We start from the raw sequence: 17,454 nt of genomic DNA, 5'->3' as shown, positions 1-17,454 counted from the left end.
AACTGCAAGCAATTATGAGGCTTCCAACATGGGTGCTGGTAACCAAACTCAAGTTCACTGGAAGAGCAGCAAGCTCTTTTAACTGCCAACACATCTCTCCATTTCTTTACTTTTGAACTTTGTGACTATTTCCACTATTTATACTAATGCAGATAAAGCTTTAATAAACATATTTGTAAATATGTTTGTTTCTGTTTTACAACTTTTCCTCAACACAACCAATTGCCTTTATTTTGGTAAACATCCACATTTCAGCATTTAGTGGTCCTGAAAGAAGTGGGGAGTGTGACAATGAGCCCGGAGGCCAGGCCCACTGATCTGCAAATGAGGTGACACAGCCCCTCCTGGTCCCTTCCAAGAGTCTGAGGAGCAGAAACACTGAAACTTGAGTCCAGAAGGTCAGAGCCTCGTGTTTCAGCTGTCGGGATCGCTATCAGAAACAATGAGTAGCCAGGATGACATGAGAGCCCTCAGACCGTGTGATTTAGGACGAATGACCTTTCTCTGGGCATAACTACAAGAACGCTGAGCACTGTGGGTCTGAGTCACCCTTTAGCTGCTCTGTTGACTTGGAGACCTAAGCTCAAAGCACATTGGCTGATGGGAGCAGCAGGGCTGAGGCCCCTGCACGCCCTTACCAGAAAGGTGGCAAGTGAACAAGTGTGGTCTGGAGCTAAGTGAGGGAGGCCAGGTGTTTCTAATCTCACCCAAAGGCTCAGGTTGGGTTGTGATGCACAGCAAGGGAGTTGAGGAGAATGCAAAAAAGCAGTACCCCTGATAAAGATGGGGGGGTGTGAAGCTCCGAATTCCTAATCCAAGGCCAACTTCAGAGAGAGGGAAGGGTTACAATATAAACTTTGGCCAAGGGTGGGAGGAGAGGAGTGATGGGGGAATGAGGGCTTGGGTAGGGCATCATTTAAGACTGAAGAAAGCAGGGGTGCCGCCACACCCACAAGTCCAACAGTAGTCCCAGGGCTGCTTCTTGAAGGCTTCCCATCTATTATAAGGAAGACCATGAAGCTATGGCAGGAAAGCTGGGTGTGAGCCACAGGTGACTGTGTGACATGTCTATTCACAGTTGTGTTAGCTGTGCTCACCACTCCCAAAGAAAATGGATTTCAAGACGCAATCTTTTTCTCAGCCATTCAAATAGGCTGCCTTTGAACTTCATCCTGAGACACTGTTCTGATACTAATTTCTTGTGCATTTGAAATACCCAAGTTGTTCTGAGTAGCATCACTGATTAATAAGGACAAGTACACATGTGCTAACCAACATTATCAACTTCCATTCCAGCAGGCTGCTGTCAAAGATGAGTACAGAAGGATTGAGAGGGTCTTGCTTGAACAGTAATGCATCTTCCATTGCAGGTTTTGTAAAGTTCCTCTTCAAGGACTTGCTCACATTCCTGTAAGGACTGACTTCATTCCCTTATAAAGGCTATTTCTTAAAAAAAAAATAATAATAAACTTTGATGAAAGCCTTGCATAGTTTCTTTAAGTGTCAGTCTTCAAATCTCTTGTGCAAGTTTACACTGTCACGTGTCCAAGGACCTTCACAGTTCATGATGGAAAACAAGCGCACCAATATAGAAACTCACAACAAAAAGACCTCCTAAGTACTAAATCAAAAATAATTACAATTTAAGTTTGTAATCAAAATAAATAAGTGTAAAAATAAATGAAAAGAACAACTGGCAGCATGAATAAATCTCAAAAGTGAATACTTCATAAAAAGCATTTTATAAATGATATACACAATATGAATCCACTTGTATGAATTTGGAAGATAGTAACATTGAATGAGTGGTAAAAATACAAATTGCTGTGGGATAATCCTTTGGTATGCTGTGAATATGTATTCCTCTCATTAACTGATAAAGAAAATGCTTTGGCCTATAGCAAGGCAAAATAAGGCCAGGCAGAAAAACAAACTGAAAACACAGAGAGGAGAAGGGCAGAATGAAGAGAAACTAGTTAGCTGCCTAGGAAGCAACATGTGTTAGAGAGCAGGTAAAGCCTCAAAGCCAAGTGGCAAAAATGTAGGTTAATAGAAATGGGCTAATTTAAGTTGAAAGAGCTAGTTAGTAATAAGCCTCAGCTATGGGGCAAACATTCTGTAATTAATATAAGATTTTGTTGATTATTTGGGACCAAGCACCCGACACAAAAGAAAAGCTCCACCTCCACTTACAACAAATAAAAAGTATAAAATATTAACTCCAAATTGGGTTATTTCTGGATCATAATAATATTACCATGGTAGCCAATTTTTATTTTATTTTATTTTATTTTATTTTATTTTATTTTGGTTTTTCGAGACAGGGTTTCTCTGTAGCTTTGGAGCGGTAGCCAATTTTTAAAAAAATCTTTTTGTGTGTTTGGGCATGCTTCTATGTTTACTAGTATGTGTATGTGTGTGCATTTGTGTGTGTATGTGTGTGTATATTCGTCTGTGTAGCTCAGGATGAAATGTGTTCTGCTACTATATTCACACGAAAATAATTTAAGATTCTTTTTTTGTGGGGAGTGTTTATTGAGACAGGGTTTTTCTTTAGCTTTGGACTTGTTCTGGAACTAGCTCTTGTAGACTAGGTTGGCCTCGAACTCACAGAGATCTGCCTGCTTCTGCCTCCCAGGTGCTGGGATTAGAGGCATGTGCCACCACTGCCCAGCAAAGATTCTTGACTTAAAATGACAATAAAATGGTGTTTTACTGAATAACTTAAAATAATGTGTATCATGATGGCATGTGGATCCTGAAGAGTTTTTCAGAGAACTAGACTTAGAAGTCAAGTACAATTTGCTGTTTCCACTGACCAGAAGAGCTCTGGGATCTTTTGATAAATATATCAGAAATTTGATATATTATATCAAATATACTATTAGAATATTATATATGAATTGCGTATACTGTAATTACATACATAATCAGAAAATTGACCTTACTGAATTATATAATTATATATCATCAATGTATATATAGATAGATGATAGATAGAGATACTGTTCTTTTGAGAAAGAATCTCACTATGTAGCTTTGGCTGTCCTTGGAACTCACTATGTAGACCAGACTGGCCTCAAATTCACAGAGATCTACCTACCTCTGCCTTTCACGTGCTAAGATTAAATTGCACACCTGGCACTATTTTGATATTTAATTTAGGAATAATTCATAGCTTTGGCTGTGTGACAGAATTACTATTAGGTTCAGGTGAGCACTTGAGTTTAATAGGAATACGTGTAGTTCAAATGTAGAGCTAATATCTTTTGTTGTTAATTGATACTCAAAACTATTCATTTTAATGAGGTGTTGTGCAGTGTTTGGGTGCAAGAATACATGGTACAGTATTTAACTTGGGTTAAGCGTATTCATCCTCTCAAACATTCTCATTTCCTTATTATTAATTGATCAGTCTTCCTTGACTTCATATTATGGATATGTAAATATGGATTGATAGGATATGTTTGTGCAGTACATTGGAATGGGAGTGCACAGCTTTCGGGTGTGCTGTGAACATTCTGCTATTGAATTTATAACTAACTTTTCGTGGGACAAACACAAGTGAGTTTTTGCTTGTTGTTTAGGAAGAAATGACTGCTCACCATATGGCTTTTGCAATATTGATTTTAATGCTTCTGGAAAAGCAGACATCCTAGAAATATAACTAATCAATGTATCAAATGACTGATTTTCTAAAACTCAATTTCATGAAAACTCCTCTACTAGAAATCATTCTTTTTAAACTGGAAAATACATTGAACTAGGCAAATATCCCAATCTCTTATTTTGTTTCAAAAATATTAGTGTTTTCCTCAGACGATTAAATGAGAGAGTATTATAATAAAAATTTAAAGACTGTACAATTTACTGAAAATTATCCACCAATAAATACTTTAATCTGCTTTTGAATTATGGCCTATTCTTATTTCTTTTCACATATGCATAAAATAGTGCAAATTATGGGGTACTATGCAATGTTTGGATGCATGAGTACATTGTATAAAATTCAAATCTAAGTAAACATATTTGTCTTTTAAATAATTGTTCTTTATTATAACAGATTCATCCAATATATTATATATGCATATATATATATATATATACTTAAATAAAAATGAACAAAACATTCAGTTCCATCAATAGAAACAGTATTTTAAATATTTTTAAGAAGGAAGTGTTAGGTAAATCTGACAGGTTGGTGATTTACTGAGTTGATGCTTTGGGAACTGAACGTTTGAGGGAGTAGCCTGCTTCTCTTTGGCAGGACCAGACAGGTCCCACTCAGCTTGAGAGCAGAATAGAGAGCTGGAAAAAAAGTCCGTGTGCCAAGAGAAAAGTTCCAGACAAAGGGCTTTGGAAGATTTAATTTAGAGAGTCAAGCCAGCGGAGTCTGGACTCACGCTAACTATGGATTTTAGCTCAAATCAGCTTTCCTAATGAATGCAGGGACATAGACAATGGCACAAACTCAAGATGAATATCATGTTTTTCCTTGATGGTGGACATGTATTGCTGACCCAGCAGCATGGGGCACAGCAGAGAAGTTTAGGTTGTAAAATATCTACATGCTATACTCCAGAGAATGGACTTGTTGATAGAATATTCTTCCCAGAGCTACACTTCAATATTTGCATATCTTGAGCTACTGTAAAGTAATGCCTTGACTTGAGATGTCTTTCAAATTTTATAAACATAATCTTTTCATACAGTGAATCTTGTTCGTGTATTTGCATAAAGCTTGTGGGAAAAGCCTTTGGTCAGACCCCTGGTTATCTTTCTTTCAGGTCAGTGAACTCACACTAAAAAGGATGAAGAAGAAAAAAAAAAAAAAACAACCTGTGGTGAATTTAGATGAACGAACTGCTGACACAAGTCAGTACATGCCTGCAATCCCAGCGTTGGAGAGACAGGAAGAATGTGAGTCTGAGGCCATCTTGGATACCTTAAGGAGATCTTGTCTCAAAAAAAGGATGGAAAATTCAAGACAGTTAGAAACCTGGGCACAAACCAAACTGTTTCACAATAGGTCGTGAGATTGGAGTGCTTCTCGGCTTTTCTGAGTTTCTACACGTGTCCGTGGAAGTATAAACATGAGCATACATGGGTAAGCATAGCTGTGATGTTGGAAATGAGTGCAGATGTGCAGAGAGAGGTATATGATGTCAGAGGCTGACAGGCATGCGACCTGAAGAAAGTAATATAGGCAATGGTATTTTTATCCTTTATAATTGTTATGTTAGCAATAGAAACATGTTAAGTTTTATTATGGCGTATTTCAAACGTATTTCAAAACAAAACTGTATGTTTTTTGCTTTTCTTCTCCCCTTTCCCTGTCACGGATTTTCTCTCAAATCAACCTGCTTTCATGTCAGGTGCGTTCTTTTAGCATTTCCTCCAGAAATTATGATTCCCGTCTTGCTCTCTCCTCTCTATTTCAGAGTCTATACCCCTAACAACCTCTTGTTTATGTTTATACAAACCTTAAAAGTTAGGATCTGGCCAGGTAGTGTGGTGATGTATATTTTTAATCCCAGAACTCCTGGACAAAGGCAGGCCAATCTCTATGAGTTTAGGGCCAGACTAATACACACAGCAAGCTCTAGGACCACCAGAGAGAACTACACAGTGAGACCTTGTCTCAAGAAAAGATATTTATTTATCTATCTATCTATCTATCTATCTATCTATCTATCTATCTATCTATCTATTTATTTACTTTTGGTTTTTCGAGACAGGCTTTCTCTGTAGCTTTGGTGCCTGCCCCGGACCTAGCTCTTGTAGACCAGGCTGGCCTCGAACTCCCAGAGATCCGCCTGCCTCTGCCTCCCAAGTGCTGGGATTAAAGGCGTGCGCCACCACTGCCCGGCTCAAGAAAAGAATTTTAAAAGGGATCCGAGTATAAGAAAGAATATGTAGTTTTAAAAAAAATCTTTCTTTGTTAGCATCACCTCCATCCAATTTATCACCATCTCAGATCCATCCACTTTCCTGGAAATTTTACAATTTTATAATTTTAGAGTCAAATTTCATGGCGTACACGTACCTCAAATTTTCCATTCATTAGTTAATACCCATCTAGGCTGGCGTCATGCCAAAAATGCAGCAATAAACATGGGTGTTCATATGCCCCTGTGGTAAGAATGAAACTGGTCCTAATATAGTTCTGGCTTTACGTTTTTGAGAAATCACCATACTTCCTATATTACCTCATTTCCTCTCCCAGCAGCAGTGAACAAAAGTTCCCCTCTCCTCCAAACCTTCCTACTATTGGCTGGTACTTCCTTTCTTGCTGCTAGCCATTCTCATTGGAGCAACATGGCATCAAAGCAGCTCTAATTTACATTTCCTTGTGACTCAGGGTGTTGAACATTTTATGCATGTATGAACATCTCAAACCATTAAAGTCATTATCTGACTCAGTCCCTGAGCTGGAACCAACCTGAAGACCTCCTTCATGAGGACTAACTTCCGTGGTATCAGTAGGTTCCATGCAAGGAGAGAAGCAACAGTTAGCCTTGTGTAGTCATGACACCTATGAGCCGCAACGAGGACCAGCATGGCATTGTAACCCTAAGAGTACAGCAATGGCATCTATACCTTGGCAGTAAACAAAAGCTTTTTTTCTTTTTGGACTTAAGACCCAATCAACAAGAGAGAAACTATGCCTGGACCTGGAAATGTAGACCACTGCCAAGGCTAGTGCAGTCCGGGATCTTGGAGGAAAATCTACAACTACTATTTTAACAGACTGGCATAACTGCATTCTAAATATTTGTTCTTTTACCCACAAATAAGTATAGTCCTCGTTTTCCATCAAGGAAACTTCACTTTGCAACAGATGGGGACCATTGCGAGAAAATGACAAGCAATCTAAATGAAGGCTTGCAGAGCCCAATCCCAATGGATGGACACTTCTACAAAACAACGACCACACATAAGGCTCAGGGAACATTGTAGATGGGGGGGGGGGAGATTGTATGAGCCAGAGGAAGAAGGAGTTTGTTGTAAGGCTGAATTTCCTAGTAATCTCAGACGCTAGATACATAAAGGCTCATTATGATTGCCTAAAAATACTTGAACAAAGATGCCACCAATGGACATGCCAGAATGCAAAGAAAACTGGCCTCAACTCTGCACAAAGACTAAGACAAAACTCAACACAGACTCTAAAGCCAGCTGAGGAAGGCTGAGAGCGAGAGAACTAGTCTCCTCCAGGGAGCAGCACAACACTCGGTTATTGCCTCAGCTGTTCTTCAGTGCACACCTGAACCCAGCAAAAAAACACAGTTACTAGTGAAAGTGAGGGCAAACAGGCAAAGGGAGAAAACCAACTTTCTTCTTCTGAGTCCTTGATATAGGCTGCTAGCAGAAAGTGTGGTCCAGATTAAAGTTTTATTCTCCCACCTCAAAAGGCCTAGATTAGAAGTTTACCTTCCCACTGAAAGACCTGGATTACAAGTGGGTCTTCCTACGTCAAATGATTTCATTAAGAAAAAAAAATCCCTTGTAGGTGTTGCCAGTCAATGGACTTTATTTAATTCAAGATGTAGTCAAACTAACAACCAAGAATAGCCATCACAGTTACCCAATACTGAATTGTCAACCCTGTATCCATGAATAAATATGTATAAACATGTATGTATGTAACAATAATTAATGAAAAGAGGATATGAATTTAAAAGAGCAAAGAAGAATGTAGAAAAGTTTGGAGATGGAAAGGGAAGGAAGAAATGATGTAACTATATTATAATCTCAGAAATAAAAGACAAAAATTTGAAAAAGTCTTAGAAAAAAGACTTTTAATGATTAAATATGTAAAGAACATGAGATTCCCATTCATAATTTTATATAAATTACATGTCAAAATGATAGTTAAGGCATAACTAAGTATGCATTCTAGAATAATGGTTTAAAAAAACCTTTTAAAGTTTTTACACAATTGGTCACTCGTGTATCTCCTTGTAAGAGGTGTCTGCTTCACTAGGTCTCTGTTGAGTCACAGTTCTGGCTTTTGGTAGTAATTATTTTAACTCTTTGTATGTTCTTAATGTCAGTCACTGTATGAGATATGGCTGGCAAAGACTCTCTCCCATTTTGAAGGCGGTCTCTTTTTTCTACTGCAAATCCCCTTCCGACAGAATCCTCTAATCAATTGCAATCCCATTTGTTGACTTTTATTTGAAATGTCTTTGCAAATTGAAAAGTCTTTCCTATGCTTTCCACTAGCCATTTGTATTTCATGTTTTAAATCTTTCACTTCAAATTGGTTTCAGTGCTAATTTAATTCTTCTGCAGAGGGATACCTGCAGGTGGAGAATGAATGTTTCCTGGCTGCCCAGACCCGAATAATCACACATAACTATATTAATTACAACAATGTTTGGCTGATTAGCTCAGATTTGTTATTAACTATCTTTTACATCTTAAATTAACCCATTTCTATCATTCTGTAGATCACCACGAGGCTGTAGCCTACTAGTAAGGTTCTGGTATCCATCTCCTTAGGCAGCTACATGGCATCTCCTTCACTCTGCCTACTGTCTGTCTGTCTGTCTGTCTGTCTGTCTGTCTATCCATCCATCCATCCATCCATCCATCCATCCATCCATCCATCCATCCATCTATCTATCTATCTATCTATCTATCTATCTATCTATCTATCTATCTATCTGTCTCTTCCCTCCTGGCTATATTCTGCCCTACCATGGGCCAAAGCAGCTTCTTTATCAATCAGTGGTAATAAAACATATTCACATCATGCAGAGGGGAATCCCACATTGGGCACCAATTTGTGGTAGTTCCAAGGAGTTCCACAATAGCCTGGAATGTAGTATAACAAAGATTTATTTATTTGGGGATAAACTCACAGTAAGGGTATTCATCCACAGTCCTCTGTGTGCACTGGGAACTGGAACTGAATCCGGCTGAAAAAGAGAGATGCGCATGCTTTTTGTCTGAACTTATAGTACATGAGACCACACCCAACGTGGGCAGGTATCTTAAAGGCTATTGGCTGAAGGAGTTCCCACAACAGATACCCAGTTTGGTCAGCATATTTGTTAGATATTCTAGTCAGTCATCTTATCTAGTGTGGGCTTTTGACGCCATTGTCAAAGTTAACTCTAATAGGTGTGTGAGTCAGTTTCTGGGTCTGATATTCTGTTCTCTTGGACGACATGTCTGTTTTTGTGCCACATTGGCAGGTTGGTTCTTTACTTCAATTTTAAGTCACTTATTTTGATACCTTTTATGCTGCCATATATTTTTACCTTATAAAGTTAAAGTTTACTTTCATATTGACAAAGAATAAAAGAACTAATAAATTATTTTAACTTCTGAAACTAAACAAGTTTGTAACAAGATTAATTGTTTAACTCAACCAGGAGAATTAACATAGGGAGACAAGAAGAGAAATAGCAGAATATACTTAAACCTTTTTTAAGTATATGTTAAAATACAATTGTCACACTAAGAGAAGCAATACATAGAAAACATGTGATTGAATACAAAAGACATCCATAGATCAGTAGTCAGGAAAATATGAATAGAGAAATGTGCAGCCCAAGCAATTCCAAGAGCTGTGGTACTTCTTCTGTAATCTTTGCAGTTAATTCAGTTAATTGCTTTGTGGGTATTGTTTTTGTTTTTTTTTTTTTGATTTTTGTTGGTTTTTCAAGATTTTCCTTTTAAAGATAGTTGGTATTGTGGATAGAAGATGAGCAAGTAAAAGGAAGAACCAGACAGCACTTACTAATTTTCTACGGGGCTTCCATTTGAAATGTAGTTTTAATAAAATACTGACTTTGACAAAGAAAAAGCTAACAATGATACAGTCTTAGTTATTGTTTTATTGCTGTGAAGAGACACCATGACCAAGGAAGCTTATAGATAAAAGCATTAGTTGGGAGTTTGTTTACAGTTTCACGTCATCTTGGCAGGAAGCATTCCGGCCAGCAGGTCGATACATTGAATGTTTCTCTTCTGCTCTGAGGACAGGAGTTAGAAAATATACAAGACTGGGCGTGGGGTGGAATTTTGAAACCTCAAAGTCCACCCTCAGTGACATGCGTCCTCGAACAAGACTATACCTCTGGGGTGGTTTGAAAGAAAATGGCCCCAAAGGAAGTGCCACTATTAGAAGGTGTGGCTTTCATGGAGGACCTATTCTGCTGTGTGGGGTGGGCTTTAAGGTATTTTTTTTTCACGTTTCCCTCTGTGTGACAGTCAGTTGACTTCCTGTTGCCTCTGAGTCAAAATGTAGGATTCTCAACTCCAGCACCAGGTCGTCTGCTTGCTACCACCACTCTTCCACCGTGATGATAATGGACTGGACCTCTGAAACTGTAAACGAGCCATCCCAATTAAAGGTTTTCTTTATAAGAGTTGCTGTGGTCATGGCAAGTTTCTTTATTCGTTAACCAATAAAAGCAACACATAAACAGAGGGACCCACACTAATGGTGTCTCTTCACAGCAATTAAAAATGCAACTCCTAAGCCTTCCTAAACTATCCACCAATAGGAACCAAGCATTTAAGTATATGCGCCTCTGGGATCCATTCTCACTCAAAATACCACAGGTGATAAGTACCAAAGAGGAAACATTTTTGTGGTAACTATAAAAACAAACAGATTATTTCAAATAGATGGATTTTTTAACATTCAAAATTATGTATAATTGTGCTCAGAATTCAGATTCTGCCTATAATAGAAGTTATGTTAAAGTTGAGAATGTTAGACATAAACATGAACTTAACATATACAGCATCTGATACATTTTCTCTTCTCTAAAGACCTTTCTAGTATCTTCGGCAATGTCCCAAATCAGTCCTTTTCCCTCTGATGGTCAGAGAACATTTGCAGATTTCTAGATGATAGTTCAATATGCAGATAAGCTTGGATAATACTCATTCAATATTTGTGCAAAATGATCCAATATAAAGTACTTTCCAGGAAAATAGGCTTGGGAACTTTCTCCAGAGACACATGAAAAGGGAGAATCAATTAAGCAAAGTCTAAGTCTTGTCAACCAGTGATCTATTTGGCAAACAGATTTGCTCATGTATTTTTGATGCTGCCCTGGCTCACAAACATTCATTGATTTCAGCTTTGCAGATGAGCCCAGCCGCTTTTGGTTCTTGCTTTCCTGTGTTGGCGCTTCCACTCAAACCAACTGTGACAGAAACTGCCTGAAAGTGAGCAGGTAAAAGTTTGGGAACTTCTTAAAAGCAAACAAGCGTGCATCATCTCGGCGAGCAGTAAACATAAAACAGAATGAGCAACTCAAAACCATGTTTATTGTAGCTAACAGCCCTAAGCTGAGTTCTGGAAGCAGGAGAGAAAGTACAGACTCAAGGCCAGAGCCAAGCGTATGACGGTGCTACAGCCCTCACCAAAAGGGCGTATGACGGTGCTACAGCCCTCACCAAAAGTGGAACTTTGCAAAAGAGGTAACGTTGAAAGTCTGGAAAGAATGAAATCTAGCCAGAGTTGAGCAACAGCTGTTCATTTTCTCTTTCCTCTTTTAAATGTGTTTTTCCTACTGACTTCCAGAGAAATGCACTTTCGTAAGGTTTGATAAAGACCCTGGTAGAATGAAAAAGATCCTGGGGGGGGGGGGGGCTGCATCCTCTTGAAATCCCAGCCGTCAAGTTTCTCAGAATGTGACAGAACTCACAAACAGCCTGTTTGAAAAGTTAAGTTAGAAAGAGGGCGTTAGGTAGGGTTCTAAATGCAATCTGACTTTTGTCCTCATCAGTAAAGTAGACTAGAACATGCAAAGAGCAAGCTGCCAGAGGCATGTGCACACACCCCAGATGACTAAGCCCAAGTGAACCACAACTATGTCATTGTGAAGAGAAGCCTCCATGGAAACCACCCTCGATGGCGCCTTAATCCTGGGTTCCCAGCCCTGTGGAAAAAATGCAGTTTTCTGGGTTAAGCCTTCTTATCTGTGTTAGTTTGTTGGGGCAGCCTAAGCAATTGGAATTATAGAGTTTTCAGGGGCCTTAGAAAGAATGCTAGGTCAGGGGACAAAGGTGAACTGAACTTCCTTGTAAGTCGTTAAGAAAAAAAATAACATGTACAAGAGAATTTTTCTAAGTCTGACTAGATACGTGACTAGAAGCTTCTTGAAGGAAGACGGAAGAGATTTAGTGTGTGGAACCTTCAAGCATGCACTTGTAGACCCCTGTGTAGGGAGCGTGCTCATCTCTGCCCATACTAGCACAAAGCTAAGCCAACCACTTATGCAGTGTTTCGGTTAAGGCCACACTACAGCCCCTGGCATCAATATATCCAAAGAGTATGGAATGTTTGGGTGGAAGTTCCATCCCAAGCTCACTCCTCTGGGAGTTGCCTCAGTCCAGACTCCATCTCCGAGAAAGTCCGCCAAAGGATGACCCCTCCCCAGAGATGCTCAAGACTCCTCCCACAAGGTATTTAAATTGTACTCCAGAGAACAAACACTTGGTTTTCCAGTCTTCCTTTCCTGGCTCCTCTCTGGGAGGCTAGAAAGCCATCTAGGAGCATTGGTATCCATTAAACCTGGGCTTTTTCTAATTCAGTTTGATTTGGTCTGATTTGGATTATTGCATTGGCGGAGAGGTTTATCGGGGTGCAAAAACTTTTCACACAGAAAAGGCCAAAGCCAGTAAGTGTACACGCCAACAAATGGAAAAATCAGCACACAAAAACAATTTATCATGATACTTTCTGATTACATTTTCCAACGTGAAACCTGCCCATGATGCTAAGGTCTGAGGCTTGATATTCACAGGAAACATCTGCCAAATGACTGGCATGCTTTCTTATCTAGCCTGACCCTAAGCAGCTTAGATTATGCTAATATTCTCAAGTTCAAAGCTGAAACCAGATCAAATTTTTCATTGTAATAAATGACCTCAATCGTCACATAATCCTCGCAGATTTTAAATACTGTATCAGTCCTTTTTGGATAGTTCCTCTCTCTCACTACTCGAACCTTAGTCATCTGTAAAATAAAGCTAAGCTTGAAAAGAAAAAACAACTGAGAAATGAGACCGAGGAAAACCTAAAGTAGAAGCCATCTGGCTCATCCACAAAGCAATCCTCTGTGGCTGGATACTGTCAGCTGCCGAAGAAGCTATGTGTAAACTTGGTGGGTCGTTCTTCCCTCTGAGAAGAAGACATATCCTTCAGATGACAAGTTTCAAAGATCTGGACTGGTTTCAGCATAGGGAAGCAATGACGAAATCAGAGAAATGAGAGTAAATTTCTTTCAGAGTCACGTGGTGTGTGATTTAGCCAAGGCCCTTCTGTCTATCAAGAAGAACGTGCATTACCTCCGGCTCTTTAGACAACTCTCCAATGCGGAGTAAGCACAGAGCAGAAGCAGGAACCCCCCTCTGACCTTAGAACCTGGCATCAGGAAGAGTCACACTGTGACAGTGGTTGAGAAATGACTCAAGACTCAGCCTGTTTAGGCAACACCTACCAGACTCTTTGGGGAAGTCTAAAACCTGATTTTACTGCGTACTTAGCACATGCCAAAGCTGCTGATAGCACTCTATGTGTATTCCTTCTTTAACACTGAATGAGCAAATATGCTCAGAAAATTAAATCATTTGACCCAAATGTGCTACTTTGGAGGCTACAGCTAGAGGATCTGCAGCCTGGTCTCTGCTCTAAGGCTGTCTCCAGTCCTTGCCACTGTAGCTTTGTCTTCCTTAATAGGCTGATTTTTCTGAAGCTCCTTTTCAATATTTCTATATACATTCTAAATTAAGAATACATCAAATTACACATTTTAATTTGTATATATTATGACTACTATCTCTCGAACAGAAGCAACACACATAGATTCAAGTATCTTTGCTTTATTTTAGTTGCCTTCTTTTTTTTAAAGATTTATTTATTTATTAAGCATACAATGTACTGCTGGCAAGGAAGGCACCAGATCTCATTACAGATGGTTATAAGCCACCATGTGGGTGCTGGAAATTGAACTCGGGACCTCTGGAAGAACAGCCAGTGCTCTTACCCTCTGAGCCATCTCTCCAGCCCTTGCCTTCTTATTCTTCTGGTTAGATCTTAGTCATTGGCTTGGGGGACAAATAAATAATGAAAAGCCATGGTCAGCTGACCGCTGCAATGTGTCTTCACCAGTGATAGGCAACTTTGTGGGATCTAAATGGTCCTGGGCACAGTTCTCAGCTAGTATGAGGCTAGAGCAAAGCCAGAACATGCATTCAACAGTACACGGTGATATTCTGCAAGGGGTTGGGACACCAAGGAAGGAGTAATGGTGTGGATAGAAAGAGGTGGAGTCAAAAAAGGTTTAGGGGTGGAGCCATCTGCCACAGTGCTTGGCCTTGGATCAATCCAGCAGGGGAAATGCTCACACTTGACCTCGGATTTCTCTCTACAAAAGGAAACAGAGCTGGCTGAGCTTGCACCTTGTGTGTCAGCTCTGGAAACCTGGCTGACTATGGGGAACTAGTTCCTCCTAGCTGCATCTGGAGAGAGTCTTTGAGTTTCTGGATGGGAGGTGCCCTTTGACCCTGAGGGGAGCCACAAGTTCCAAAAGATGAGGGTGGGGCAGGGGCAGCTTCCTTTCCCAAAGAAAACCTTTGTTCCTGTGCTAAATTCAGAGAGTCTTGTCTGCCTGCCAGACTGTAGCTAGGAAGATGGTAGTTGAATGAAAGTTTGAGAACTAGATAACAAAAGAAACTCTCGCTGGCAAGGAACGTGGGCGAAATATTGGATATTTAAATTCTGGAGGGAACCGAGCTTTGTCAAGAGGCTTCTTTCCATGGTTCTGTGTCACAGAGCCCTCTTACTCCAACCACGGCTCTCTGCTATGGCGTGGAAAGCCACAAGAAGTGGGCTCAGAGGGGTAACTGGCTCTTCCTCTCATGGCTGCAAGGTCCTGTAGAATAGAAACAATCATCAGGAGCTGCTTTACAAATACAAAGTCTATCAAGTTTTAAGAGGTGTGTGTGTGTGTGTGTTGGAACTGTGTGCATGTAGGCTGTTACAAGACCACAGCGGTTAAGGTGTTTAGTGGGGTAGAAACTAATCAGAGAGCACAGTCAGAGAAAGGTAAGTTCTTGTATCTAGAATGTTTAAGCTACAATTGTGATGCTCGCAGATGGACACAGATACTTGAGAAGAATCATGATAGAGAGACGGCAGAAGAGAAATGAGTGGTAGAGACAGATGGGCAGCCGTGAAGAAAGGACACCAACCATGCCACTCATCCCTGGCTGGTGCCTTCAACATGCTCCACTCCAGACATTCTGGTCTCCCAGTTCTGAGTCAGCTGCGTGAGTCGTGCCCCATCTCTGGGCCTTTGCCCCTGTTCCCATCACCTAGATCACTCTTTCTTATGTCCTCAGTGTTCCTCTCTTTGCTTCCCCAAAGACCTAGCACCCTCTGCCACAGTAGCAAACCTTCGAACCTCTGTCCCTCCGTACATGACTGAATCCTCCATGAGGGCAAGAATGATTGCCTGGCGTGCTTGGTATCGTTTTCCTAGCGCTTTTCATCATCTGCTGTATGGCAGGCTTTTGGTAGATGCTTCAAAAATATGAATGTGCCTATCAGAAAATATCTGCCCTCTGGTTGTAAACTTCTTTTCAGAGTCGCTTCTTCACAGGAGGGTGGGTGCTCAGGTCTGAGCGATAGCCCTCAGCTCATAGGCAACACGTCTCAGCTCTTGGAGGAGGCAGATCTGGGTTAAATCATATGCAGTCTCAGACAAAGCAATCCATCTCCTAGTACTGGTCCCTTCTGTAAAATAAATGTGACTGTCCTTGCTTCACGGGTTATTGAATCTTTTTTAAATGAACATTTGCTGACTCACTTACAGGAGTGCGCATGAACACGCGCCTTAACTCCGGGCGGGGGGGGGGGGGGTTCAGAGAATACCTGTGGCAATCTGTTCTCTCCTTCTACAGGGAGGCTTCCTGAGACTGAACTCATGTCATCAGGCTTGGTGGCAAGTCTCTTTACCCACTGAGCCAGTATACTGGCCCCTTGAGAACATTGGTTATTGAGAATGCTGAGATGGCACTATTGTATTGGCAATGGTGTGCACAGGACTCAAAATCAGAGGCTGCTGTTAATACCAGGACTGGATCTCAATCCGGTTAAAGCATCCAGCTATTACCCATTTATGCTGTTATTGCTGACTCTTGTCCTGCAGTCTCATTGGTGTTCAAAGGCTGATGCCATGCAGTTATCTTACTCTCCAAAGTGGAACTGGGCTGTGACCAGGGTGTCTCTTTTCAGAACGTAGTCAAGGGTCACTGAGACAGTAAGGACTCTAGAGAAAGAATTCCTTGGAGGGGACTGCCCCTATCAAGGTCTTCAGCACTGAAAAACCTTAAAATAGATGCATGTCAGAGCTCCTCCCCCTGAATTGAGGCTGGGCGAGGCCAAGCCGGGGACAGTTTCTGATCCCACTTACTAGGCGTCCCAGAAGCTCACCAAACTGCGTAACTGTTACCTATATGCAGAGGGCCTAGGTTGGTCCTATGCAGACTCGTCAGCTGTTGGCCCAGAGTCTGTGAGCTCCGAGGAGCTGTCACAGTGGGTACCCCGTCATGACTTTCACCTCCCCTTCCCTGGCTCGGCTTGTACAATCCCTCTTCCCTCTCTTCAACAGAACTCCCAGAGTTCTGCCCATGCTTGGCTGTGGATCTTTGGGACAGAGGAGGAATGGATTGGGGTGGGGGGGGGTTAGATGGAAGATGGGGGAGAGAACAGGAAAAGAAGAAGGAAGGGAAAATGTGCTTGGTGTGTAAAATAAATAAAAAAAATTAATGGAAAAAAAGAAGTTCTCAGTGGAACAGGAAAACGATTAGACAGAAATTTAGATATAATAACACATCGACAGAATCATCACCATCAGCAATAACAAAGAAGAAAACCTTAAAATATCATGCTAGCTCATATATTCCTTTCCAACCACTCTCTGGTTTATGGAGAGGGGCAGAGAAACCCTTTCCTCGACACTCCCAGTTTCTGTAACTAATCTCTGAGTCAAACTGTCAGAGACAGATGGATAACAACAGTTATTTGCTTGCAAAATGAACATGCATGCAGAAGTTTGGTGAAGACTAACTCGGGGGGTATTGCTAGAATTAGGGCCTTATACACTTACTTTATTAAGGATTTCTATTGCTATGACAAAACACCATGACCAAAACACAAGTTGGGGAGGAGAGGGTTTATTCCGCTTGCACTTCAGCATTGCTGTTCATCACTGAAGGAAGTCAGGACAGGAACTCAGACAGGGCGGCATCCCAGGAGTGGGCGCTGAGGCAGAGGCCATGGAGGGGAGCTGTTACAGGTTTGCTTCCCATGGCTTGCTCAGCCTGCTTTATTATAGAACCCGGGGGAACCAGCGCAGCAATGGCCCCACCCAAAATAGGCTGGGCCCTCTCCCTGTCAATCACTAAGTAAGAAAA

The sequence above is a fragment of the Chionomys nivalis genome, chromosome 22, assembly GCF_950005125.1.
Source record: "Chionomys nivalis chromosome 22, mChiNiv1.1, whole genome shotgun sequence".
In the NCBI taxonomy this organism is placed as follows: Eukaryota; Metazoa; Chordata; class Mammalia; order Rodentia; family Cricetidae; genus Chionomys; species Chionomys nivalis.
The sequence above is the reverse complement of the archived record's forward strand: the minus strand, read 5'-3'. Positions refer to the sequence as shown.